This window comes from Dreissena polymorpha, chromosome 14, assembly GCF_020536995.1.
Source record: "Dreissena polymorpha isolate Duluth1 chromosome 14, UMN_Dpol_1.0, whole genome shotgun sequence".
Taxonomy (NCBI): Eukaryota; Metazoa; Mollusca; class Bivalvia; order Myida; family Dreissenidae; genus Dreissena; species Dreissena polymorpha.
In genome coordinates, this window is record NC_068368.1 from 2956840 (window position 1) to 2983629 (window position 26790).

The following is a 26790-nucleotide window of genomic DNA, read 5'->3' on the forward strand; positions in this document are numbered from 1 at the left end:
AATACAATTGTATGAATCATTTACGCACAATTTTCGATTTGACCATGATTATTAGTTTAGTTTCTTTAAGTCTCATCAGCATAATATACAATCACAACATACAATAAAACATAAGCATAACAAGATAAGTATTGATGCAAAGCATCAAAGGGCGTCGGGAATTTCAGTGTAAAAGGCACTCAATGAAGTTACATGGAACAATGTTTTTTCTACTGTAAATATTAATATATTGGCCGATTATTTTAAACAAAATAGAAAAAGATACTGGTATAACCATTATCCATGATTTTATGTTATAACCCCCAAATAACCATTATCTATGATTTTGTGTTGTAACTCCCAAATATTTCATAGTTCATTTTATTTACATTGGTTTCCCTTTTTTACTGGCATCCGTGTGCAGTTTTCATTAATGGAACAGATCTGTGTATGTTTTAAAAAAATCTGCCTTATCTTGTAAGCGTAATTTCATATTTTTCTCAACTTCAAGGGGAGATGATTCTGAACTAATTCTTACATTGCTTATTTACGATAGGGGTTGAGTTCTCATTGATATGAAATCACTAAAAGTTTTAATGTATTTACGAACAAACCCCCCCACCCGGTCACATATATATTGCATGGGCATAATAAAAACAAAAAATGGTTACCGGTACAATAAAACGGCATATTTATTTAAACTAAAATGTCTACATCAAAACAAAAAGTTAACAGAGAACACAAATAAAATAATTTGATTCTACTGGGGCTCAAACCTTGGGTCTCTCACATGTGAAGCGAGCGTGTAACCACTACACTACGGAACCGCTTGAAAATCACCTTCTAACTAAGATATTAATAAGTGACTATATTGTAACGGTTATCAATAAAGCAATACACCGTGTAATCGCTGCCGTCTTGTAAAATTGAAGAAAATACGCGTTAACCAAAACTCGAACAGCTAAAGTCTGCGCTATTGTTAGAAAAACCATAAAATAAATATAGTTTGATTATGTTTTGTTTTTATACAAAACCAGAAAAGTTCACCGGTTCGCGTTTTTGCCCAGTCCCTGTGATCTTTTATTATTGGCCAGTCCATGTGATCAGTTATCAATTAAAAGAATTAGCTTTGCATTATTGGCAATACATGTTGTGGTAAATGTAATAGCAACCAATGCGAAAGACATCGGACCTCGGACAAATCCGATAAAATTCGACGAGGTCCGATAATATTTCCCAAATTGTCGGACCTCGTGTCCGACAAGAAAAAAAAACAAAACAATATGTAAAACTTTGATTAAAAGTGAACACGAAACTAGGAATATTAAAAAAAGGTCTAATTCATGTTTATTTTACTTCGATAGATTATTTAACTTTAAAATCAATTTTCCAACCAGTCGAACTGGCTGTCTTTGCTGGTGACGTAACAAACTCCAAGCGCGATTCTTAGAACCAGTTAAATATTGCACATTGTTTCGTGACGTAGGCGACGCATCAATGACATCATGGTTGAATTAAATTTTACTGGTTTCGAGCATTGTGATGATCGTAAATAGAAAGCGGGGAACCACACGACCGTTGCCTGTCCCGTGTCAAGATTTGATGAAGAAGTAGAAGTGGCTGTGTCAACGATCGCGAAAACGTGGATAACTTTTTGATCAGGTGATTCCGTTTTCATATTGTTAAACGTTCTTGTAGTACCTTTATTTTTTGTAAATTTGTAATCGCTTCATTTTTGATTAAAGTTGTTAAACAAAACACCTCAAGCTGTTAAGTGTGTACTGTTAGGCCTACTGTCACACTCATTCTTAGGATGTCATTTTCACTTCTACGTTATTTTGACGGGGCTAAGCCTGGCGATAAAAGACAGAGTCAGGTTAGTATTGAGCAAAGAGCGGAGGGAAATAAAAAGAGATGGAAGTCTTATGAGGTAGAAAAACGTGACGAAAGAGGATTTCATGAGGTTTGGAAAAAGGACAGGCCATGGCTTCAATTTAATGATGGGGTCATGACTTGTTCATTGTGCCAAGTGTTCTTTAAGAACAACACATGTGTAGGTAAGAACACCTTTATAACGGGCAGCACTAATTTTAAGGTCTCGACAGTAAGTGATCACGAGTCCAGCAAATGCCATCAGAAGGCAGCTGAGGCTGAGCTAGCCAAACAAAGTAAGCATGACATGCAGAAGAGTGAAGCAGTGTTATACCCTTTATTACTTTTTGTAATTTGTGTATGCCGCTCACTTCTCAGCCATATCAGCAAGAAAGTGATTAGCGTTTAATTCGTACTAATATTCGCTCTATTATATCGACTTTACTTGCTACGGAATTTCTTAGCTGGATCACAAAATTACAGCTCCCGCGAATAAAATTCGTAGCGAGTCAAGTCGAGATATGAAACTAATATTAATACAAAATAAACGCTAATCACTTTCTTACTGATATCATGATATGGCTGGAAAGTGAGCGGCATTTAAAATTTAACAACTTTTAATAAAACGGCGAAACATACTTGTCTCGGCACGGACGAAAAACGAGGTCCGATAAAATCTGGCGAGGTCCGACAAATTTTAAAAGTTATCGGACCTCGTGTCCGACAAGATTTTTGCGTCTTTCGCATTGGTTGGTAATAGGCACAAATGAAGTACTTATTTACACTAATTTACACAAAAAATCACCACTATACAAGATATTCTGACAACAAAAATATATACATTGATCCGTAAAATAACATCTCTTCCCATAAGCGAAAAAAACGTATACATACAAGTCGCCGCACTTCAGTGCGACGCCAATAATAAAATGCTGCCACTCGGAAGTATCGAGTTATAAGATACTAGAATATTGTATCAACATAAGAATCATCATACACTTATAGTGAAATGAAAGGGAGCTAACCCATGAATTCAAATTACAGAAACTGTAACAAGAGCTGCAAAGTTACCTCTCTTCCAAATACCATAAATACCATAATGCCAGAAAAGTGAGCCAATCGAGAGGCTTTCCGTGCCACAACGAAAGCGAAAGAATGCATATTTTAAGTAAAATTGACGAAAATAACTATATAGCGCACATTGAACGTAAAGTTTTGATCATAAAGATGATATCAATGAAATTAGATTTTTGACATATTACGGAAAAGCTATGTTAAAAAGTCATAAAAGTGGCATGTATGCACGATTGTTCCACCACCCTCGACACCATTCCATCTTCGATAGAGTTTGTAATAAGTGTTTGCACCTGCGGAATACCGTGAAACTGTAGCTGGATATATGCTTCAACTCATGGACCACCTCGTTTTATACAAAAAAGGTTTACGGGTTTTAATTTTAGATTTTCTTATCTGTTTTGTGAATTACGGTCATTCATTTTTCATGTGTATAACAGAGAGGCAGCCGAGAATGAACAGAGAGGCAGCAATTTGACAGAGAGGCCACCGATATGCATCTACACGGTGAAAAAGGTTTACTGAATAAATAGTGGGATAAATAGAATTATAGATTAGTGTTGATACTAGGTCAGGTTTATATATCATGCTCGGTAAGGCTTGCGCTTATGTTTTCTAAGCCTCGCATGATAAACCTGATCTATAATCAACACTAACCTATTCTATTCTCTATGAAGAATATTGCAACTATGTGGTGGTTTAGAGTAGGTCGCGGTGGTGTAGTGAATGAGGTGTCCGCCTAGCGAACGGGAGTTCGTGGGTACGACCCCTACTCGGGGAGCGTTCTCATTAGCTCCTCCATAGACACAAAGTAGTGGTTCTTTCCAGGAAACGGACTCGACAGTGTCCATTTCTGCCTATAATAGACCTTCCTGTAATAGTCAGCGATTGACTGTAGGAAGTACGAAGTAGAACTAGGATCTCTGCACACATTTCATATATTCAAGAACGAAATACTGGCAATATTTTATATAACTTTTAATGATAATTGTACGAAATTTAAAATACTGAAAAATAGTATACAAACAATATTGCTGATGCAAGCTCAGATAAAATGTTACGTGTTTTTCGAATTGATTCTTGGAATACACCTTCCAGATAAATTGCCAGTTTTCACACAAACTTTGTTTACTAGAAACGAAAGTGAAAGTGGAGTAACGGTGAATAGTACAAAGTTTCGATTAGATAAGATGAAACGTAAATAATTATAAGATGAGTAAAACATTCACATCGCGACCTGCTGTTACCCGCGGACGCGGCAGAGGTAACCAATTGAACGCACAGCCCGTGAATCGACCTTTGGGTCGAGCCAGACCCCCGGGACAATGGAAGGAATGAAGAATTCACGAGTGGGTGGGGCAACTGGAAATTCCAACGATTTAACACCTGGAGTTCAGGCAACCCCTGCTGAACGCAGATTAACATCGTAACAGTTTTTTCTTTGCAACATATTTTAAAGGGGCCTTTTCACAGATTTTAGCATGTTTTGAAGTTTGTCATTAAAAATTTTATATTGATAAATGTAAACATTGGATCTTCAATTCTCCAGTAAAAAATCAAGAATAAAATTTAAAAAAGCAAAAAAAAGGAAACCCTCCGCAGGGCTTGAACCACAGACCCCTGGAGTCCTGGAGTAAAAAGTTTCCCAATTAAACCTCTCGGCCATCGTTCCTAATACAATGTCGGATTCTATACTTTATATAACCAATCCTCGTATAGTTTCACAGAATACAACGACAACAACAGAACTCTCTAAATTATTAATTTGTTTTGCGTTGCAACGCTTTATAATTTTCAGGTGTTTAAATCGTCAAAAGATGCATATAATGGCTATTTTAGAGCATGGAAAATGTTCAGTATTACTGTTTCCTCACAAATATCATAACTAAAACGAAAATTTTCGAATCTGAAACAACTTTTTTCAATTTTGTCAATTTACTCAAACGTGAAAAGGCCCCTTTAATGACCGATATTGTAGTAATATCCAATGTGCATTTAGTGCGGCAATAGCACAAGAAAATATTATCTTCGGACATTGGTACTGCATTGGGAAAGTAGGCATATGTATAATACTCAAACCCAGTTAACTCACGGGTTGGGTTGACTCGCGGTATTTCATTAGCGCCCTCTGGATTTTGCTTTTAAACAAACCTTCGTGACTTGCTTGTCAAATCTCACAGAAGTCATCTCTCGCTACAGGTTCGAATCGATTTTTGATAATTAAATGTTGTAAACCTTAGATTTGAACAATTTTTGAATTTTTATAGTTGAGTTAATTGTCGTATCGAAAAAATATGATAGTGCTTGAAAATAACGGTGCTATATATTTTATTTGATGTCTAAAATTCCATATTTTTTTTTCATAAATTATTGATCGCTACTTTGAAAGATATGTCAGAGCTTTGATTATTCATGTTTTTTTAATATTGGTGCTGTTTAACCTGTTTACCGCGAATTTACCGGGCGAAAAAATAAACAACAATGGCGGACAGTGTTTCTGGATTTGTTTCTACGGCAGTTAATATTGAAGGATTTTCATCATAAAAAGGCAATTGTCCAATAAAGTTAAGTAAAATATGATTGTCCTTTAAATGATTTATCTGATATATGATGATGGTTTCTTGACGCAAGTAAATATTCCTCAAGTACCGAGAGTCAGTATAAGTGCATAAAAGTTAAATGTCAACTCTATGTCATAACCTTTGTAAAAGTTGCTGAAATCGAAAGAAGACGTTGATGTTGATATGTTTAAATTATTAAGTATTGTCTTTTAATAGAAATTAGTGTCCAAATAATGAGATGAAAGTGAAGATAATAGTGTCAATTAACAATTAAAAGCAAGAAGAAAACCACATGAACATTACACAAATCAATATTAAAGGGACTGTCCAACAGATTTTGGCATGTATTAAAGCTTGTCATTAACTGCTTCTAATGCTTTATATTGATAAATTTAAACATTTGAACTAAAAATCTCCAGTAAAAAAATAAGAACACAATTTAAAAAAAGAAGAAAAAACGTTAACCTCCACAGGGATCGAACCACTGGGCAGGTATAAAACCCGGAAATATCTGGAAAACCCGGAAATCTTTTAGGTAAAACCCGGAACCAATATAAATGTTTATAAATGCATTATTATTCGTCCGATATTAATTATAATGGTACCGTTGTAAAGAAGATCCTCTACAGTTTCTAACCATGTCAAAATATTTTATGGCAGGGTCGTAGTCGGCCTGTAAATCGCGGACAAAGTCGGCCTGTTTTAACGGTTTTTTTACACACGCAAATGCCGTAAAGAAAACCCGGAACCGATATAAATGGTTATACATGCATTATTATTCGTCCGATATTAATTATAATGGTACCGTTGTAAAGAAGATCCTCTACAGTTTCTAACCATGTCAAAATATTTTATGGCAGGGTCGTAGTCGGCCTGTAAATCGCGGACAAAGTCGGCCTGTTTTAACGGTTTTTTTACACATGCATATGCCGTAAAGAAAACCCGGAACCGATATAAATGGTTATAAATGCATTATTATTCGTCCGATATTAATTATAATGGTACCGTTGTAAAGAAGATCCTCCACAGTTTCTAATAATATATAAAATAGTTTATGGCAGGGTCAGAGTCGGCCTGTAAATCGCGGACAAAGTCGGCCTGTTTTAACGGTTTTTTACACACGCAAATGCCGTAAAGAAAACCCTGAAAAGGAAAAAGGGGTTATTTACATTATTATTAATTCGATATTAATTATAATGGTACCGTTGCAAAGAAGAACCTCCACAGTTTCTAACCATGTTAAAATATTTTATGGCAGGGTCAGTGCCAACCTGTAAATCGCGGTCAAAGTTGACCGAAAAATACCGTTTTGTTTTTGTACACAAAACAATGTCTTAAGGAAAACACGGAAAAGCTAAAAGGGGCTATAAAAGCATCCTTTTTCTTACCGACCATACATTTTTGGTACCGTTGTTATGGTTTTCTTCCATTTTTCTAGATATGTAAAAAAATTGTGAGAAAGCATAATATGAAATAAGGCGATGCATCAAAGCGAGCTCAATTAATCTGTAATAGAAGAAACCACGGACTCTAGATGACAAGATACAATATACGCACCTTGAAGAAACTAACACACAACTTATATACAGATAATATTTGAATTAAATCATTAAAGGCACTTCCTAGCAGTAGAATCTGGAGTTCGTAAAGACTGTTATGAAAATAACGAAATGAACTTTCAATTATTACTTTAATCAGCAATTCAACAACAAACGGGCCATATTAAAGGGTGTCATGTGACCTAATGAACTGAACTGTTAGCCCAAAACCCCGCCCAAAACAGCTTGTCATACTATCCGTTGCCAGCCTTGCAACCACAATTTACCTACGACGGTCAGATCGGGATTCGAACCCGAAACCACCCATTAGCCATCTAAATAAGATATGATTCCGGCCTGGGTTGCTCTACCAATTAAGCTATTCTGACCTTTTGAAAAATATATGGGTAAACTGCAATTCTGTTGAATAGCATGATTAACTTGCTTAGAAAAACTTTTCCAAAGAATTACATGTACATTTCATTGAAATTGTTTTATGATTTAGAACGGTATATTGTCAGTTCAAAAGGTCACACGAGGCAATGTTTGAAAAGCCCACAAAAGCTTCCGTTTGTAAAATGGTGATAAATTGCCGACTGTGTAGTTAAGATAAACCCTTATTTTGCACAAATCTGGAAGAAACATATAAGGATCGAAAACCAACTGCAGATAAGAGCATCAGAACAGTCCTTGTAACTAAATTACTTCATTTTTTTTAAAGCCCACAAAAGCTGCTGTTTGGAAAATAGATAAAATCACCTTATGTCGGCACACATCTGAAGTATATATGGTTCGAATACCAACTGCGGATAAGAGCAACTAAACAGTCCGGGGTAATTGCACTTTACCGGTACGCACTATAACCCAAGCCCTTGTAATTAGTGTTAAGTTGCGCAAATTTCGGAATCCATGATGGCAGCGTACCGGTAAAGTGCAATATAGCCAACATAAATAAGGAGTTAAAGCGGGACTGCATGATTTGTGTCACATATGTATGGAAAGCCAAAGGGGACCCCCGCTAAAATACATATACTTATATAGTAAATATCGGGATTGTCATTTTTCGCGGAACTTTCACTTTCCGCGAAAAACCAATGCCAGCATGGCCATAAAACACTACATACTATGGAAAGCCAAAGGGGACCCCCGCTAAAATACATATACTTATATAGTAAATATCGGGATTGTCATTTTTCGCGGAACTTTCACTTTCCGCGAAAAACCAATGCCAGCATGGCCATAAAACACTACATACAAATCGAAATCTAAAAAGCGCGGAACTTTCATATATTTTCCGTCGGAGCAATTATTTTTCAACCCTGTAGAAAAAGCGGGCTCAATTAATCGCGCGGAACGTTATTTATTTACTCTGTACAAATAGTAGTGTTTAAAATCGCGCGGAGATTGTAGAATGCTATTTTAAGAAGTCTATTAAAGAGAGAAAATCCAGTAAATACCAGATCCAAAAAGCGCGGAACACAAATATCGTCCGCGAAAATTAAGCATTGAATTACAGTACAAATCTCGGGTTGTTAGGTGTTAGAATCCCGAGTTACCCGAAAAATTTGATTGGATCCGATACTTAGAAATAACCAATCAGATACTTTGTAACAAATGCAACACAATCAGTGCGTTCAGTAAGTATAACGTTTCAAGATGGCGGAGCGAATTGCATGGTTATTGTTTCTACTCGATGGATTCGCAGATAATTCGGAAATAGATCAGATTGGGATCAATAACTGTATTGCATACGATCATTTACATGTATTACCAGGTTTGTATTTGTACTTTTTTAATATTGTGTAAAACTATCCGATAATATGCATAATGTTGACAATTGTTAATTAAATGAGCCGCGTTCTGAGAAAACTGGGCTTAATGCATGTGCGTAAAGTGTCATCGCAGATTAGCCTGTGCAGTCCGCACATGCTAATCAGGGATTACACTTTCCGCTTTTATGGTATTTTTAATTTCAAGGAAGTCCCTCCTTACCGAAAATGAAGTTTATGCGGAAAGTGTCGTCCCTGATTAGCCTGTGCGGACTGCACAGGCTTACGCTAATCTGGGATGACACTTTACGCACATGCACTAAGCCCAGTTTTCTCCGAATGCGACTGAAATAATAACTTATTGTAATGTAATGTACTTGTGTCTTGTATTCGTTCAGTTGAACGTCAATATATTAATACATTTATTTTTGTTTTCAACCTATTAATTAAAATAAGGTATTGTTTTTAATCCGTTTTTAGTTTCGTTATAGCTGACCTAGATTAAAACATTTCGTCATAAATTAATAAATAAAATTATTAATAAATTTATGTTTTAATATAATTTATATATAAATTTTGTAGGTGTGTGTTGCCAGTAATGGTTGAAGATATGCCAAACAAATTGTGCCTCTCTATACAGACAGATTTCAGGTCTCAATTTCGACTTCAAAGGTCAACATATCACTGATATCAGGTTTGTCAGCTATTGGTTTGTATTATTCTTATCCACATTGCAGCAAGAATAACTGGATAACTTAACTTTTCAATAGCTATTACATGTAGATCTAATTTAAATTAATCATGTTTCTAAATCATCCACTAAATGCGGCTAATTCTCCACTTGTTGGAAGTTTTTTGTGATAAAAACTTGGAGTAGATTTATTTTACTCCCAAACTTCCTTTAAGAAAGCCCAACAGTTGTAGAGTGATGGAAAATCTTACTTCTTTAATGTATTTATGAGTGAATAGACCCTTTTCACAATAAGCCAATATAGCAGGTAGTCAAATGATTGCAGAATTCCAGAATGAGGCTGAACGTGTAGAGATTTCTAATAGTGCATCGCAATATCACTCTGCTTTTGATCATTCAGCTAGATCTACTTAATCATTAAAGTATCATTAATAATGATATTGCCAACACAAGTTGACTTCGTCAGAAATAGCCATTAATTACTTAATATATACTTTCCATTTTAAGTGCCAATATATGAAATACATTTTCTTGATTAAAGTACTTGTTTGTATTCTTGTTTGTATTCTTTTTTTTGCACAAACTCTGACACTCCAAGTATGGCTTTCAATTCTTAGTGTGTGTAAATTGACAGTCTAAAACTTATTGGATTATCTGACACTCTTTGTTTGCGCATTATTTGGGCGATTAATCAATTATTTTATTTATTGATAGATCTTGCGTTTAAATTCCCCTGTATTCAGCACAAACCCATAACCTCTTTATGATCAGATACTGTGCAGACAAATACTAAATAACAACGTGATGTCATAAACCACATGTTGTAGATATCTGGTCATCTGGTCATTTAACACAATTAATGACACTTCCATGTGACCATGGCGTCTCATGGTTGTAGCATTGCGTAGCCGTTTCTTGGAATAATTTAACGCCAAATACTCAATTGTTGCTTTTACTGAACATAAAAGATATTGTCAACATTGAAAGTCATCTGTCCAAAAAGATTGTCAGAAACTAAATACTGTATACATATTAGCCAGTTTTATCATAATTATAAAGTGCTTTATACCTATATATTTTTAATATTTCAAAAATTTAATGCTAAACATTTGTGTCATTTTCTTCTATTTGATAGGACTTTGTCTGATGCTTGATTCAACTTTTACACGTTCTATAATTCATGAAATTGTACACATCCTACCTTTGAAAATTGTAGTCTTACAATACTTAGTATTGTATACTGCTAATTTATGACTTCGATTTGTGCAATAATCGATGTTTAGTCTTCAGACCACATTTACTCTGATGCTTATGGGTAACTGGAAATTGTATGCCCCTGGAAGGGTGGCATATAGCAGTTGAACTGTCCGTCAGTCAGTCAGTATGTCAGTCTGTCCGTCTGTCCGAAAAAAAAATAACGTTGGCCATTACTTTTGCAGCATGGAAGATAGCAACTTGATATTTGGCATGCATGTGTATCTCATGAAGCTGCACATTTTGAGTGGTGGAAGTTCAAGGTCAAGGTCGTCCTTCAAGGTCAAAGGTTAAAAAAATATATGTATGATTAAAAGCGGCGCAGTAGTGGGCATTGTGTTTCTGATGAACACATCTATTGTTATTTATAAAGATTAAATATAATTCATTAATATACACTAATAGTACATAACTAATGTCCTTGAATCATTATTTAGGTGTTATAATTTTTATATTTGAATTACTTATCAATTTTTTTACTCAACACAGCATGACATGTGATGGTTGTCTGTATTCATATGTTTGACTTAATTGTAACCAGTTTCAGTGCGCATTAAAATCTTGATATTCAACGCAATTTGCATAGCAAAAGAAAATGCAGTTCCACGTTCAGCCTTGTTCTGCAATTCAACGCGCCAGGTGATATGATTGATATCTAAAAATAGTATCGGTGTTCATATTGTGAAACTGGTCTATTATTCGATACTGATTAATTTGATGAATCAAGTTAATTTTTGTTAAATATCTGTTAAATATTTATGCCCCCCTCCGAAGAAGAGCAGGTTTATTGTTTTGCACATGTCGGTCCGAATGTCCATATGTCTGTCCACCAGATGGTTTCCGGATGATAACCCAAGAACGATTTTGCCTAGGATCATGAAACTTCATAGGTACATTGATCATGACTCGAAGATGACCCCTATTGATTTTCAGGTCACTAGGTCAAGGTCACGGTGACCCTAAATAGTAAAATGGTTTCCCGATGATAACTCAAGAACGCTTATGCCTAGGATCATGAAACTTCATAGGTACATTGATCATGACTCGCAGATGACCCCTATTGATTTTGAGGTCACTAAGTCGAAGGTCAAGGTCACGGTGACCCAAAAAAGTAAAATGGTTTCCGGATGATAACTCAAGAACTTATGCCTAGGATCATGAAACTTCATAGGTACATAGATAATAACTCGCAGATGACCCCTATTGACTTTCAGGTCACTAGGTCAAAGGTCAAGGTCACAGTGCCAAAAAACGTATTCACACAATGGCTGCCACAACAATTGACAATCCATATGGGGGGCATGCATGTTTTACAAACAGCCCTTGTTTGAAATTTATTTTATGACATTAAAGTAATGTATTGGGAATTTAGTTACCTACACATTCTTTGAAAAGAAATTTGAATTGTAAATGTATACTTCATTTATTTTGTAGGAATTCTGTACAACTGTGGAACCATGTATGGTACGTGACCGCACAATGTTGGTTGGCAAAAGGATATTGGAATAAGCAAAGGTAAATTGTATGTGAAGGAGTCTTGACAATTGCAAATATGGTTAGTTTTTTTGTAAGGCTCGCAGAAAGTGACCCTAGCCTTCATATATAAATAAAAAGCTGAAAGAGTATTTATGAAAAATCGTGTAATCAAGTTTGCAATATGTAACATTTTATTTATAAGCTCATCTTTTTTTTTTGAAAAAAAAAGAGATATTGTCATCATCTTGGCGTCGGCGTCTGCGTCGGTGTCGGCGTCCGGTTAAGTTTTGTGTTTAGGTCCACTTTTCTCATAAAGTATCAAGTATAAAACTTATTTACTTACTACCATGAGGGGACTGGGCAGGCAAAGTTAGATAACTCTGGCGTGCATTTTGACAGAATTATGTGCCCTTTTTATACTTAGAAAATTGAAAATTTGGTTAAGTTTTGTGTTAAGGTCCACTTTATTCCTACAGTATCAAAGCTATTGCTTTCATACTTGCAACACTTACTATCATAAAGGGACTGTGCAGACAAAGTTATGTAACTCTGACTGGCATTTTGAAAGTATTATGTGCCCTTTTTATTCTTAGAAAATTGAAAATTTGGTTAAGTTTTGTGTTTTGGTCCACTTTACTCCTAAAGTATCATAGATATTGCTTTCATACTTGGAACACTCGCAAATTATCATAAGGGGACAGTACAGGACAAGTTGAATAACTCTGGTTGTCATTTTGACAGAATTATGGTCCTTTTCTTACTTAGTAACTTTGAATATATGGTTAAATTTTGTGTTTTGATCTACTTTACTTCTCAAGTATCAAGGCTATTGCTTTCAAACTTCAAATACTGTCATGCTATCATAAGTTACTGTAGCTGGCAAGTTGAATTTTACCTTGACCTTTGAATGACCATGACTCTCAAGGTGAAATTATTAAATTTTGCTAAAATTTCCATAACTTCTTTACAAGCGTTACAAAGCAACTCTTATCTGACATACCACAATAGACTCCACCCAAACCATCCCCCACGCCCCCCCCCCCCCCAAAAAAAAAGAAAAAAGTACTTTTTTTTTCATTTTGAAAGATCATCTAATAAATGACCACACCCTCACACTATACCCCCTGCCCATTTTTTTTTAAACATGGCTAAAAAACACAAATATTTATTTTTATCATTTTTTCATTTTTGGAAGATAGTGTAATAAATGACCACACCACCACACTATACACCCTTCTCCACCCCACCTCTCCCTCCTTTGTGATTGAAGTGTTGAGATAGGTCCCTTCAACTTTAAAAAAAATAGATGAGAGGTCTGAACCCACAGGGCGGTGCTCTTGTTAACAATCAAATGAGACATAACTTAGAAGCTTCACTTCATTTACTTTGTCAGGCTGGCGTAGTGGATATGGTGTTCACCTAGTGATGGGAACATTTTGGGTTCAACCCTGTTTATTAGCGGTCTCTTTATCTTCATATATACAAAGTACTGATTACTCCCAGAAAACGGACTCTAGAATGTCTTAATAAGCATAAAGCTTTCAATGCAATCAAGCATAATTAATATGGCTAAACTCTAGCATGAATTTTACTTTTGTATTTCAGGGACTCAACATTACACAGTCATTTCAACATGTAGAGTCTTGTCAGCAATGATGGAGCAGTACATCAGATTTCCAGAATCTCGTCATGAGCTGAAGATCATTGCCTATGGATTTCATGAATGATGTAGAATGATTGGACTGTTGATGGAACCCACAGTGCATGTCCTGCTTCAACATCTGAGCATAGGTCCTTGTTTATCAGCAGTTTAGTTCTTCAAGCAGTCTGTGACAGTAACTTGAAATGTTTGGACATATGACCTGGATGGCCAAGTTCTGTGCATGATGCCCATTTAAATAGGAACGGCCCAGTGGCGCATTAAATGGACATTTTTCGAATGTTCTCGAGGATTCAGCTTACCGCCTGACAAGAAATCTTGCTTTTTGTTCCGTATCGAGGCCATAGACATTTGTATCATTTGCAAAAGATACTGCGATATTTGTGCCTTTGTTCATGCTTTATAGTTGATTAACAATTGGAAGCCATAACCTGTTTTATAGGATGGTGTTAGTGGGACAATGAATTTTGTAAAGATTTAAAGACTGGAAAAGATAATTAAAAGTCAAAAGAGTTCTGCTATTGTTAAGCATGCTTTATTGATTTGTAATGTTAGAAAGATAGCATTATTAACAGAATAAAATGTCCATAATTTGAATATTCTACTGTTTTCAGCAACATTTAATTTGATATAGTACAAAATGCTGCATCATGTTATATCATGATCTGTTTTGTGAACAATGACCTTTCAATGTATATTTAATAATTTGTCAATGGATGTTACACACATAAGCCCTACCATTAGCCCAAAAAGGAATTGCTTAGGAGTTTTGCCACCTTCTAGAGAAAAATACTTCTCAGAAACAATTGCATTTTGAAAAGTCTATGGCTAGTAAAATTTGGATTCCTTTTGGATACCCAAGGTTACCAATTTATGTTTAATGAATTTGCAATAAAAAGCTTTGACAGAACATAATGTCACAGAGTCGAACACGTGTATGGAATAAAGTGGAAGTTGATTAAATGAGTAATACACATTATATGCTTCTTTGATTAAAAGTTTGTGTTTTCACTAAAACTGCAAACATAGTAAGCTTTAAAGTATTGCAACTAAATAAAAGATTCAGATTTAAATTGTATTATTTGAATGCACTGTCTAATACATATGAGCCTCGCTCTGTGAAAAAGGGGTTTAATGCATGTGCACTCCAGATTAGCATGGGCAGACCGCACAGGCTAATCAGGGAGGATACTAAACGCACATGCATTAAACCCCTTTTTCACAGAGCAAGGCTCATATATGTTCAATAAACCAAAGATAATCAAAAACAAAATGAGACATTTAACCCTGTACCACTCAAAAACGCACTAAGACACATTCGAGAATAAATTTAATTTAAGACCTTTCTTACTATATTAAAGTTTTAAAGGCTTTGTTTCCAACCCATGGATACTGATGAGCAGCAAACAGCATAAAACCTGAACAGATTGTGAGTTACTTGCAGGCTGTTCTGGTTTTATGATGTTTGCATGTAGAAAATTTAAAATTTCCTCAGAGCAGGAAAAGGTTAATAATAACACAAAAGCAATAATACTTAAGTTATTTTAAGACTTCATACTAATGCAAGTAACCTGCAACTGTCTAACCAAAATCGGAGATGGTGGAGGGCAAAATTAATGGCTGTGCACCTTGAATTATCTATTCGTGCTCAAACAATATAATGTTGATTTACAGTATCTTGTACAGCATGCATCTAATACTACAGCCAAATTTGCTTACAAATAATATTACAAGAAACACAAGTCATTAAAGACTTAACTTTATTGCATCAACCATTTAGCAGGAATAAAATATAAAGAGACAAATTATGGCAATTTTTTCATCTGGACATACAAGTCTTCATATACAATCCCATTGCATATAAAAACGACAGTTTACTATTTTTCCGTTCTATATGTCAGCATAAAGACAAGATGGTATTCACTGTGCAATAAAACACAAGCAATCATATTACAATTGCTTTTAATTATATGAACTGTACCTTCACTAACATTCAAGAATTTTAATATAAATACATGATGAAAGATGAGCTTTTTCTTGTCTTAAAATAACTTGATACTTTGCAATGACCAAACAATACAAATCAACATACAAATTATCCAACAAAATATATTTTAATGACACAATATTTTTATTCAACAATAGGAATAGCTTAAGGTTGTAACATATTACACTAAAGTCACAGTGTCAATCTAAGCAAAGAGTAGAATCATAAAGAGATGTCCACAACGGATGATGTGCAAGCTGGCTCTGACTCAGATTTCCACATCAGTTGATGTGCAAGCTGGTTATTACAAGGATGTGAACAACCGATGACGTGCAAGCTCTAAGACAGATATCCACAACAGAGATTGTCCTTGCTGGCTCTGACTAATGTCCACAAGTAAATAACATGCAAGCTATCTCTGACTGATGTCCTAAACATATGACGTGCAAGCTGGCTCTAACACAGATGTCCACAACAGATTACGTGCAAGCTAGCACTTACACGGATGTCCACAACAGAGGATGTGTAAGCTGGCTCTAACACTGATGTCCAAAAGAGATGACGTGCAAGCTGGCTCTTACACGGATGTTCACAACAGATGACATGCAAGCTAGCACTAACACTGATGTCCACAATAGAGGACGAGCAAGCTGGCTCTAACACGGATGTCCACAACAGATGACATGCAAGCTGGCTCTTACTCGGTTGTCCACAACAGAGGTCAGATGGGCAAGCTGGCTCTGCCTCAGATATGTACACAGAAGATGATGTTCAAGTTGGGAACACTGCTACAGCTATAAAATACAAAAACCATGTTTCATACTATCATATTATTTTACTACATGTATTTCTTCCACAATACAGAACATTATACTAATTATTAGCATTCTGCTATTGCTATCTGAAGGTTTACCAGATGCTTTGTGTGAAGATAGTTCATACCAGAAATTAGCCGAAAAACACTTTTTAGACATAATGTGCATTCTGCTTTAAGATATATAGCTCAGAATTCACTGGTTAAATCAAATTTTTTGGACTAAATTGGCGTGGCATGCAGACAAAATGTCGAGTTTTGAAACTGTGTCGTATCTGGTGTGAATCTTGAGTTATTTAATTTGGTCAGTATATCAGATGTGTACACCTGTTATATGTTAACTGTAAGAGTTTAGAATGTCTTGACAGTCATTGTGTTTATAATACATTGTGTTATCTTTCAGATTTGTGTGACAGTTAAATATAATAATCAATAATCTTGTTCTGCATGCCGGTCAAATTGTTCCGTGGTAAACACCTACCCATTGTGGTCAACTCGTACCTGTTTTTTAGTCAACTTGTACCTACCCAAACTAAACCCGTACCCGATATACAGAAATAGGTGTAGGATGGTTAGCTTATAAGTCAAACTCATAGAGAAAATTTTTATTTTCCTCTTGATGTTTCCACTTAAATTATCTAAGCATTGCTCACGCAAGTTGTCTGTTGCAGATATGTATATGCAGCGAAAGTGTTGATGAAAATTGACACTTGTGGTCTTTCAAGAATTTTACTATTGTGACAAAATAAGACAAATGAAACAATTTGAATAGTTTGAATGAGGTACGAGTTGATAACAAGAGCACCGCATAACGGGTGCCACGCTCTGCTACAGGTGCTTGTAAGATTTTTTTTTAGAGGTCACAATGACCTTGACCTAGTGACCCCAAAATGGGTGTGGCGTGTAGAACAAATCAACATGCATCTACATATGAAGTTTCAAAGTTGTAGGTGGAAGCACTTTATTTTAGAGCCAATGTTAAAGTTTTATAGTAGAGGTCACAGTGACCTTGGCCTTTGACCTAATGACCCAAAAATGGGTGTGGCATGTAGAACTCATCAAGGTGCATCTACATATGAAGTTTCAAATTTGTAGGTGGAAGCACTTTGATTTTAGAGCCTATGTTAAAGTTTTATATTAGAGGTCACAGTGACTTTGGCCTAGTGACCCAAAAATGGGTGTGGCGTGTAGAACTCATCAAGGTGCATCTACATATGAAATTTCAAAGTTGTAGGTGGAGCACTTTGATTTTAGAGCCAATGCTAAGGTTTTAGCACGACGCCTACGGCGGACGACGAGCTGGCTATGACAATACCTCGGGTTTTCTCCGAAAACGCCGAGCTAAAAATGGATACGAGTTGACCAAGGTACGAGTTGCCTTTGGGATGAATTGCCTGTAAAGCCTTGTTCTTTTTCTTTTTAATTGAAGGTGAATACGGTGCTGGACTCGAGCACACGACTACCATAACAATAACTTGGCTCTCTACTAACTGAGCTTAAGGGAAGATGTTTCTTACACACAAACACTATATTTCATTATTTGACGACATATGATTTTGACGTGTTTTTGCGGGTGTTTATGTTTTAACAGAGACGTTTGCATTTAGACAAACCGTGAAAACAACACTCGATACTCTTGAGCTGTTTTAATTGCACTAAAATTCATAATTCATGTATGTTAAATACTAACCTCATCGCTAATGTCATCAAAATTGATCACTCTTTCGCCCTTAAAAGGTTTTGTGTTAATGCGAAACAACCGTCATCATGATGACTGCATGAATGCTGGATAAGACGCGAGTTTTGATTGGTTCTTTCTAGGTGTCGGAACCAATTAAATTTTATCGCGTAACCACATAGCAACCCGAATTTCGTGCAGTAATTCAATGCTATTGAAAATCGCGCGGAGTAATGAATCTTCCGCGCGATTTTACATTAGCAACCCGCAATTTACATAGCAACCCGAGATTTGTACAGTAATTCAATGCTTAATTTTCGCGGAAGATATTTGTGTTCCGCGCTTTGTGGATTAGGTCCGCGCGATTTTATACACTACTATTTGTACAGAGTAGATAATATTAAGGTTCCGCGCGATTATTTGAGCCCGCATTCTCTACAGGGTTTAAAGATAATTGTTCCGACGGAAAATATATGAAAGTTCCGCGCTTTTTAGATTTCGATTTGTATGCAGTATTTTATGGCTATGCTGGCCTTGGTTTTTCGCGGAAAGTGAAAGTTCCGCGGAAAATGAAAATCCCGATATTTACTATATAAGTATATGTATTTTAGCGGGGGTCCCCTTTGGCTTTCCATAACATACAAATCGAAATCTAAAAAGCGCGGAACTTTCATATATTTTCCGTCGGAGCAATTATTTTTCAACCCTGTAGAAAAAGCGGGCTCAATTAATCGCGCGGAACCTTATTTATCTACTCTGTACAAATAGTAGTGTTTAAAATCGCGCGGAGATTGTAGAATGCTATTTTAAGAAGTCTATTAAAGAGAGAAAATCCAGTAAATACCAGATCCAAAAAGCGCGGAACACAAATATCGTCCGCGAAAATTAAGCATTGAATTACTGTACAAATCTCGGGTTGTTAGGTGTTAGAATCCCTAGTTACCCGAAAAATTTGATTGGATCCGATACTTAGAAATAACCATTCAGATACTTTGTAACAAATGCAACACAATCAGTGCGTTCAGTAAGTATAACGTTTCAAGATGGCGGAGCGAATTGCATGGTTATTGTTTCTACTCGATGGATTCGCAGATACTTCGGAAATAGATCAGATTGGGATCAATAACTTTATTGCATACGATCATTTACATCTATAACCTGGTTTGTATTTGTACTTTTTAATATTGTGTAAAACTATCGGATAATTTGCATAATGTTGACAATCGTTTATTAAATAAGCCGCGCTCTGAGAAAACTGGGCTAAATGCATATGCGTAAAGTGTCATCCCAGATTAGCCTGTGCAGTCCGCACATGCTAATCAGGGATTACACTTTCCGCTTTTATGGTATTTTGAATTTCAAGGAAGTCCCTCCTTACCGAAAATCAAGTTTATGCGGAAAGTGTCGTCCCTGATTAGCCTGTGCGGACTGCACAGGCTAATCTGGGATGACACTTTACGCACATGCACTAAGCCCAGTTTTCTCAGAACGCGACTGAAATAATAACTTATTGTAATGTAATGTACTTGTGTCTTGTATTCGTTCAGTTGAACGTCAATATATTAATAAATTTATTTTTGTTTTCAACCTATTAATTAAAATAAGGTATTGTTTTTAATCCGTTTTTAGTTTCGTTATAGCTGACCTAGATTTAAACATTTCGTCATAAATAAATGAATACAATTATTAATAAATTTATGTTTTTATATAATTTATATATAAATTTTGTAGATGTGTGTTGCCAGTAATGGTTGAAGATATGCCAAACAAATTGTGCCTCTCTATACAGACAGATTTCAGGTCTCAATTTCAACTTCAAAGGTCAACATATCACTGATATCAGGTTTGTCAGCTATTGGTTTGCATTATTCTTATCCACATTGCAGCAAGAACAACTGGATAACTTAACTTTTCAAAAGCTATTACATGTAATTTAAATAAATCATGTTTCTAAATCATCCACTAAATGCGGCTAATTCTCCACTTGAAAGTGTTGTATGTTTGAAGTTTTTTGTGACAAAATCTTGGAGTAGATCTATTTTACTCCCAAACTTCCTTTAAGAAAATGCAGCCGCTGTAGTGATGGAAAATCTACTTCTTTCAAATATTTATAAGTGAATAGACCCTTTTCACAATAAGCCAATAGCGTGTAGTCAAATGATTTGCAGAATTCGAGAATGAGGCTTAATGTGTAGAGATTTCTAATAGTGCGTCGCAATATTGCTCTGCTTTTGATCATTTAGCGATTTAATGATATTGCCAACACATGTTGACTTTGTCAGAATCAGCCGTTAATTACTTAATATATACTTTCCATTTTAAGTGCCAATATATGAAATACATTTTCTTGATTAAAGTACTTGTTTGTATTCATTTTTTTTGCACAAATTTTGACACTCCAAGTATGGCTTTCAATTCTTAGTGTGTGTACATTGACAGTCTAAAACTTATTGGATTATCTGACACTCTTTGTTTGCGCATTATTTGGGCAATCGATCAATTATTTTGTTTATTGATAGATCTTGCGTTTAAATACCCCTGTATTCAGCACAAACCCATAACCTCGTTATGATCAGATACTGTGCAGACAATTACTAAATAACAACGTGATGTCATAAACCATAGGTTGCAGATATCTGGTCATTTGACACAATTAATGACACCTCCATGTGACCATGCCTTCTCGTGGTTGTAGCATTGCGTAGCTGTTTCTTGGAATAATTTAACGCCAAACTCTCAATTGTTGCTTTTATTGAACATAAAAGATATTGTCAACATTGAAAGTCATCTGTCCAAACAGATTGTGAGAAACTAAATACTGTATAGATATTAGCCAGTTTTATCATAATTATAAAGTGCTTTATACCTATATATTTTAAATATTTCAAAAATTTAATGCTAAACATTAGTGTCATTTTCTTCTATTTTATAGGACTTTGTCTTATGCTTGATTCAACTCTTACATGTTCAATGATTCATGAAATAGTTCACACACTAATACATCCATACCTTTGAGAATTGTAGTCTTGTAATACTTTGTATTGTATACTGCTAATTTATGACTTCGATTTGTGCAATAATCGATGTTTAGTCTTCAGACCACATTTACTCTGATGCTTATGGGTAACTCGTATTTTTATGCCCCCGGTAGGGTGGCATATAGCGGTTGAACAGTCAGTCATATGTCAGTCTGTCCGACAGAAAAAAAACTTTAACGTTGACCATTACTTTTGCAATATTGAAGATAGCAACTTGATATTTGGCATGCATGTGTATCTCATGAAGCTGCACATTTTGAGTGGTGGAAGTTCACGGTCAAAGGTTAAAAATAATAATTTTTTTTTTTTAAGCGGCGCAGTAGGGGGCTTTGTGTTTCTGACGAACACATCTCTTGTTATTTATAAAGATTAAATATAATTTATTAATATACAACATGTACACTTATTATAGTATTAACTATTATGTCCTTGAATTATTATTTAGGTATTATAATTTTTATATAAGAATTACTTATTAATTTATTGACTTAACACAGCATGACATGTGATGGTTGTCTGTATGCATATGTTTGACTTAATTGTAACCAGTGTCAGTTCGCATTAAAATCTTGATATTCAACGCAATTTGCATAGCAAAAGAAAATGCAGTTACACGTTCAGCCTCGTTCTGCAATTCGACGCGTCAGGTGACATGATTGATATCTTAAAATAGTATCGCCTATATAATCGGTGTTCATATTGTGAAACTGGTCTATTATTCGATTATGATTAATTTGATGAATCAAGTTAATTTTTGTTAAATGTCTGTTTAAATATTAAGAAATTTATTTTATAACAATAAAGTAATATATAGGGAATTGAGTTACCTACACATTCTTTTAAAAGAAATTTGAATTGTAAATGTATACTTCATTTATTATGCCCCCCTTCGAAGAAGAGGGGGTAAATTGCTTTGCACATGTCGGTCTGTCTGTCGGTCGGTCCGTCCACCAGGTGGTTTCCGGATGATAACTCAAGAACGCTTGGGGCTAGGATCATGAAACTTCATAGGTACATTGATCATGACTTGCAGATGACCCCTATTGATTTTGAGGTCACTAGGTCAAAGGTCAAGGTCACGGTGACCCGAAATAGTAAAATGGTTTCCGGATGATTACTCAAGAATGCTTAGGCCTAGGATCATGAAACTTTGTAGGTAGATTGATAAGGGCTGGCAGATGACCCCTATTGATTTTCAGGTCACTAGGTCAAAGGTCAAGGTCACGGTGACCCGAAATAGTAAAATGGTTTCCGGATGATAACTCAAGAACGCTTATGCCTAGGATCATGAAACTTCATATGTACATTGATAATTACTCGCAGATGACCCCTATCAATTTTCAGGTCACTAGGTCAAAGGTCAAGGTCACGGTGACCCGAAATAGTAAAATGGTTTCCGGATGATAACTCAAGAACGCTTATTCCTATGATCATGAAACTTGATAGGTAGATTGATCATGACTCGCAGATGACCCCTATCGATTTTCAGGTCACTAGGTCAAAGGTCACAGTGACCCGAAATAGGAAAATGGTTTCCAGATGATAACTCAAGAACGCTTATGGCTAGGATCATGAAACTTCATAGGTACATTGATCATGACTGGCAGATGACCCCTATTTATTTTCAGGTCACTAGGTCAAAGGTCAAGGTCACAGTGACAAAAAACATATTCACACAATGGCTGTCACTACAACGGGGGGCATGCATGTTTTACAAACAGCCCTTGTTTTGTAGGAATTCTGTGAAACTGTGGCACCATGTATGGTACGTGAGCGCACAATGTCTGTTGGAAAAAGGATATTGGAATAAGCAAAGGTAAATTTTATGTGAAGGAGGCTTGACAATTGCAAATATGGTTAGTTTTTTTGTAAGGCTCGCAGAAAGTGGCCCTAGCCTTCATATGTAAACAAAAAGCTGAAGGAGTATTTATGAAAAATCGTGTAATCAAGTGTGCAATCTGTTACATTTTATTTATTAGCTCATCTATTTTTTTTGAAAAAAAATTATGAGCTATTGTCATCACCTTGGCGTCGGTGTCCGGTTAAGTTTTGTGTTTAGGTCCACTTTTCTCATAAAGTATCAAGTATAAAACTTAGTACATTTACTTAATACCATGAGGGGACTGGGCAGGCAAAGTTAGATAACTCTGGCGTGCATTTTAACAGAATTATGTGCCCTTTTTTTACTTAGAAAATTGAAAATTTGGTTAAGTTTTGTGTTTAGGTCCATTTTAATCGTTAAGTATCAAAGCTATTGCTTCATACTTGCAACACTTACTATCATAAAGGGACTGTGCAGACAAAGTTATGTAACTCTGACTGGCATTTTAAAAGTATTATGTGCCCTTTTTATTCTTAGAAAATTGAAAATTTGGTTATGTTTTGTGTTTTGGTCCACTTTACTCCTAAAGTATCATAGATATTGCTTTCATACTTGGAACACTCGCAAATTATCATAAGAGGACAGAACAGGACAAGTTATATAACTCTGGTTGTCATTTTGACGGAATTATGGTCCTTTTCTTACTTAGTAACTTTGAATATATGGTTAAATTTTGTGTTTTGATCTTCTTTACTTCTCAAGTACCAAGGCTATTGCTTTCAAACTTCAAATACTGTCATGCTATCATAAGTTACTGTACCTGGCAAGTTGAATTTTACAATCACCTTTGAATGACCATGACTCTCAAGGTGAAATTATTAAATTTTGCTAAAATTTCCATAACTTCTTTACAAGCCTTACAAAGCAACTGTTACCTGACATACCACAATAGACTACCCAAACCATCCCCCGCGCCCCCCCCCCCAAAAAGAAAAAAGTACTTTTTTTTCATTTTGAAAGATCATCTAATAAATGACCACACCCTCACACTATACCCCCCGCCCATTTTTTTTAAACATGGCTAAAAAACACAAATATTTATTTTTATCATTTTTTCATTTTTGAAGACAGTGTAATAAATGACAACACCACCACACTATACACCCTTCTCCACCCCACCTCTCCCTCCTTTGTGATTGAAGTATTGAGATAGGTCCCTTCAACTTTAAAAAAAATAGATGAGAGGTCTGAACCCGCAGGGCGGTGCTCTTGTTAACAATCAAATGAGACGTAACTTAGAAGCTTCACTTCATTTACTTTGTCAGGCTGGCGTAGTGGATATGGTGTTCACCTAGTGATGGGAACATTTTGGGTTCAACCCTGTTTATTAGCGGTCTCTTTATCTTCATATATACAAAGTACTGATTATTCCCAGAAAACGGACTCTAGAATGTCTTAATAAGCCTAAAGCTTTCAATGCAATCAAGCATAATTAATATGGCTAAACTCTAGCATGAATTTTACTTTTGTATTTCAGGGACTCAACATTACACAGTCATTTCAACATGTAGAGTCTTGTCAGCAATGATGGAGCAGTACATCAGATTTCCAGAATCTCGTCATGAGCTGAAGATCATTGCCTATGGATTTCATGAATGATGTAAAATGATTTGACTGTTGATGGAACCCACAGTGCATGTCCTGCTTCAACATCTGAGCATAGGTCCTTGTTTATCAGCAGTTTAGTTCTTCAAGCAGTCTGTGACAGTAACTTGAAATGTTTGGACATATGCCCTGGATGGCCAAGTTCTATGCATGATGCCCATTTAAATAGGAACGGCCCGGTGGCGCATTAAATGGACAATTTTTCGAATGTTCTCGTGGATTCAGCTTACCGCCTGACAAGAAATCTTGCTTTTTGTTCCGTATCGAGGCCATGGACATTTGTATCATTTGCAAAAGATACTGCGATATTTGTGCCTTTGTTCATGCTTTTTAGTTGATGAACAATTGGAAGCCATAACCTGTTTTATAGGATGGTGTTAGTGGGACAATGAATTTTGTAAAGATTTAAAGACTGGAAAAGATAATTAAAAGTCAAAAGAGTTCTGCTATTGTTAAGCATGCTTTATTGATTTGTAATGTTAGAAAGATAGCATTATAAACAGAATAAAATGTCCATAATTTGAATATTCTACTGTTTTCAGCAACATTTAATTTGATATAGTACAAAATGCTGCATCATGTTATATCATGATCCGTTTTGTGAACAATGACCTTTCAATGTATATTTAATAATTTGTCAATGGGTGTTACACGCATTAGCCCTACCATTAGCCCAAAAAGGAATTGCTTAGGAGTTTTGCAACCTTCTAGAGAAAAATACTTCTCAGAAACAATTGCATTTTGGAAAGTCTATGGCTAGTAAAATTTGGATTCCTTTTGGATACCCAAGGTTACCAATTTATGTTTAATGAATTTGCAATAAAAAGCTTTGACAGAACATAATTTCACAGAGTTGAACACGTGTATGGAATAAAGTGGAAGTTGATTTAATGAGTAATACACATTATATGCTTCTTTGATTAAAAGTTTGTGTTTTCACTAAAACTGCAAACATAGTAAGCTTTAAGGTATTGCAACTAAATAAAAGATTCAGATTTAAATGGTATTATTTGAATGCGCTGTCTAATACATATGAGCCTCGCTCTGTGAAAAAGTGGTTTAATGCATGAGCACTCCAGATTAGCCTGGGCAGACCGCACAGGCTAATCAGGGACGATACTTAAAGCACATGCATTAAACCCCTTTTTCACAGAGCAAGGCTCATATATGTTCAATAAACCAAAGATAATCAAAAACAAAATGAGACATTTAACCCTGTACCACTCAAAAACGCACTAAGACACATTAGAGAATAAATTTAATTTAACACCTTTCTTACTAGATCAAAGTTTTAAAGGCTTTGTTTCCAACCCATGGATACTAATGAGCAGCAAACAGCATAAGACCTGAACAGATTGTGAGTTACTTGCAGGCTGTTCTGGTTTTATGATGTTTGCATGTAGAAATTTTAAAATTTCCTCAAAGCAGGAAAAGGTTAATAATAACACAACAGCAATTATACTAATTTTTAAGACTTCATACTAATGCAAGTAACTTGCAACTGTCTAACCAAAGTCGGAGATGGTGGAGGGCAAAATTAATGGCTGTGCACCTTGAATTATCTATTCATACTCAAACAATATAATGTTGATCTACAGTATCTTGTACAGCATGCATCTAATACTACAGCCAAATTTGCTTACAAATAATATTACAAGAAACACAAGTCATTAAAGACTTAACTTTGTTGCATCAACCATTTAGCAGGAATAAAATATAAAGAGAAAAATTATGGCAATTTTTTCATCTGAACACACAAGTCTAAATATACACTCCCATTGCATATAAAAACGACAGTTTACTATTTCTCCGTTCTATATGTCAGCATAAAGACAAGATGGTATTCACTGTGCAATAAAACACAAGCAATCATATTACAATTGCTTTTAATTATATGAACTGTACCTTCACT

At 35.4% G+C, this 26790-nt stretch overlaps 1 protein-coding gene and 2 long non-coding RNA genes across 3 annotated transcripts in view; 2 read left to right on the forward strand and 1 right to left on the reverse strand.

The window, feature by feature from the left end:
• Positions 1-26790, reverse strand: part of LOC127858756 (beta-1,3-galactosyl-O-glycosyl-glycoprotein beta-1,6-N-acetylglucosaminyltransferase-like) — a 311044-nt gene that overhangs the window by 68992 nt on the left and 215262 nt on the right. The window lies entirely within an intron of this gene.
• LOC127858764 (uncharacterized) lies at positions 1294-25403 on the forward strand. Its single transcript, XR_008039043.1, has 4 exons — positions 1294-1641; positions 20085-20196; positions 23127-23207; positions 24751-25403. It is a non-coding gene; the product is annotated as an uncharacterized LOC127858764 (long non-coding RNA).
• LOC127858763 (uncharacterized) lies at positions 8652-14471 on the forward strand. The gene is made up of 4 exons (XR_008039042.1): positions 8652-8798; positions 9376-9487; positions 12173-12253; positions 13820-14471. It is a non-coding gene; the product is annotated as an uncharacterized LOC127858763 (long non-coding RNA).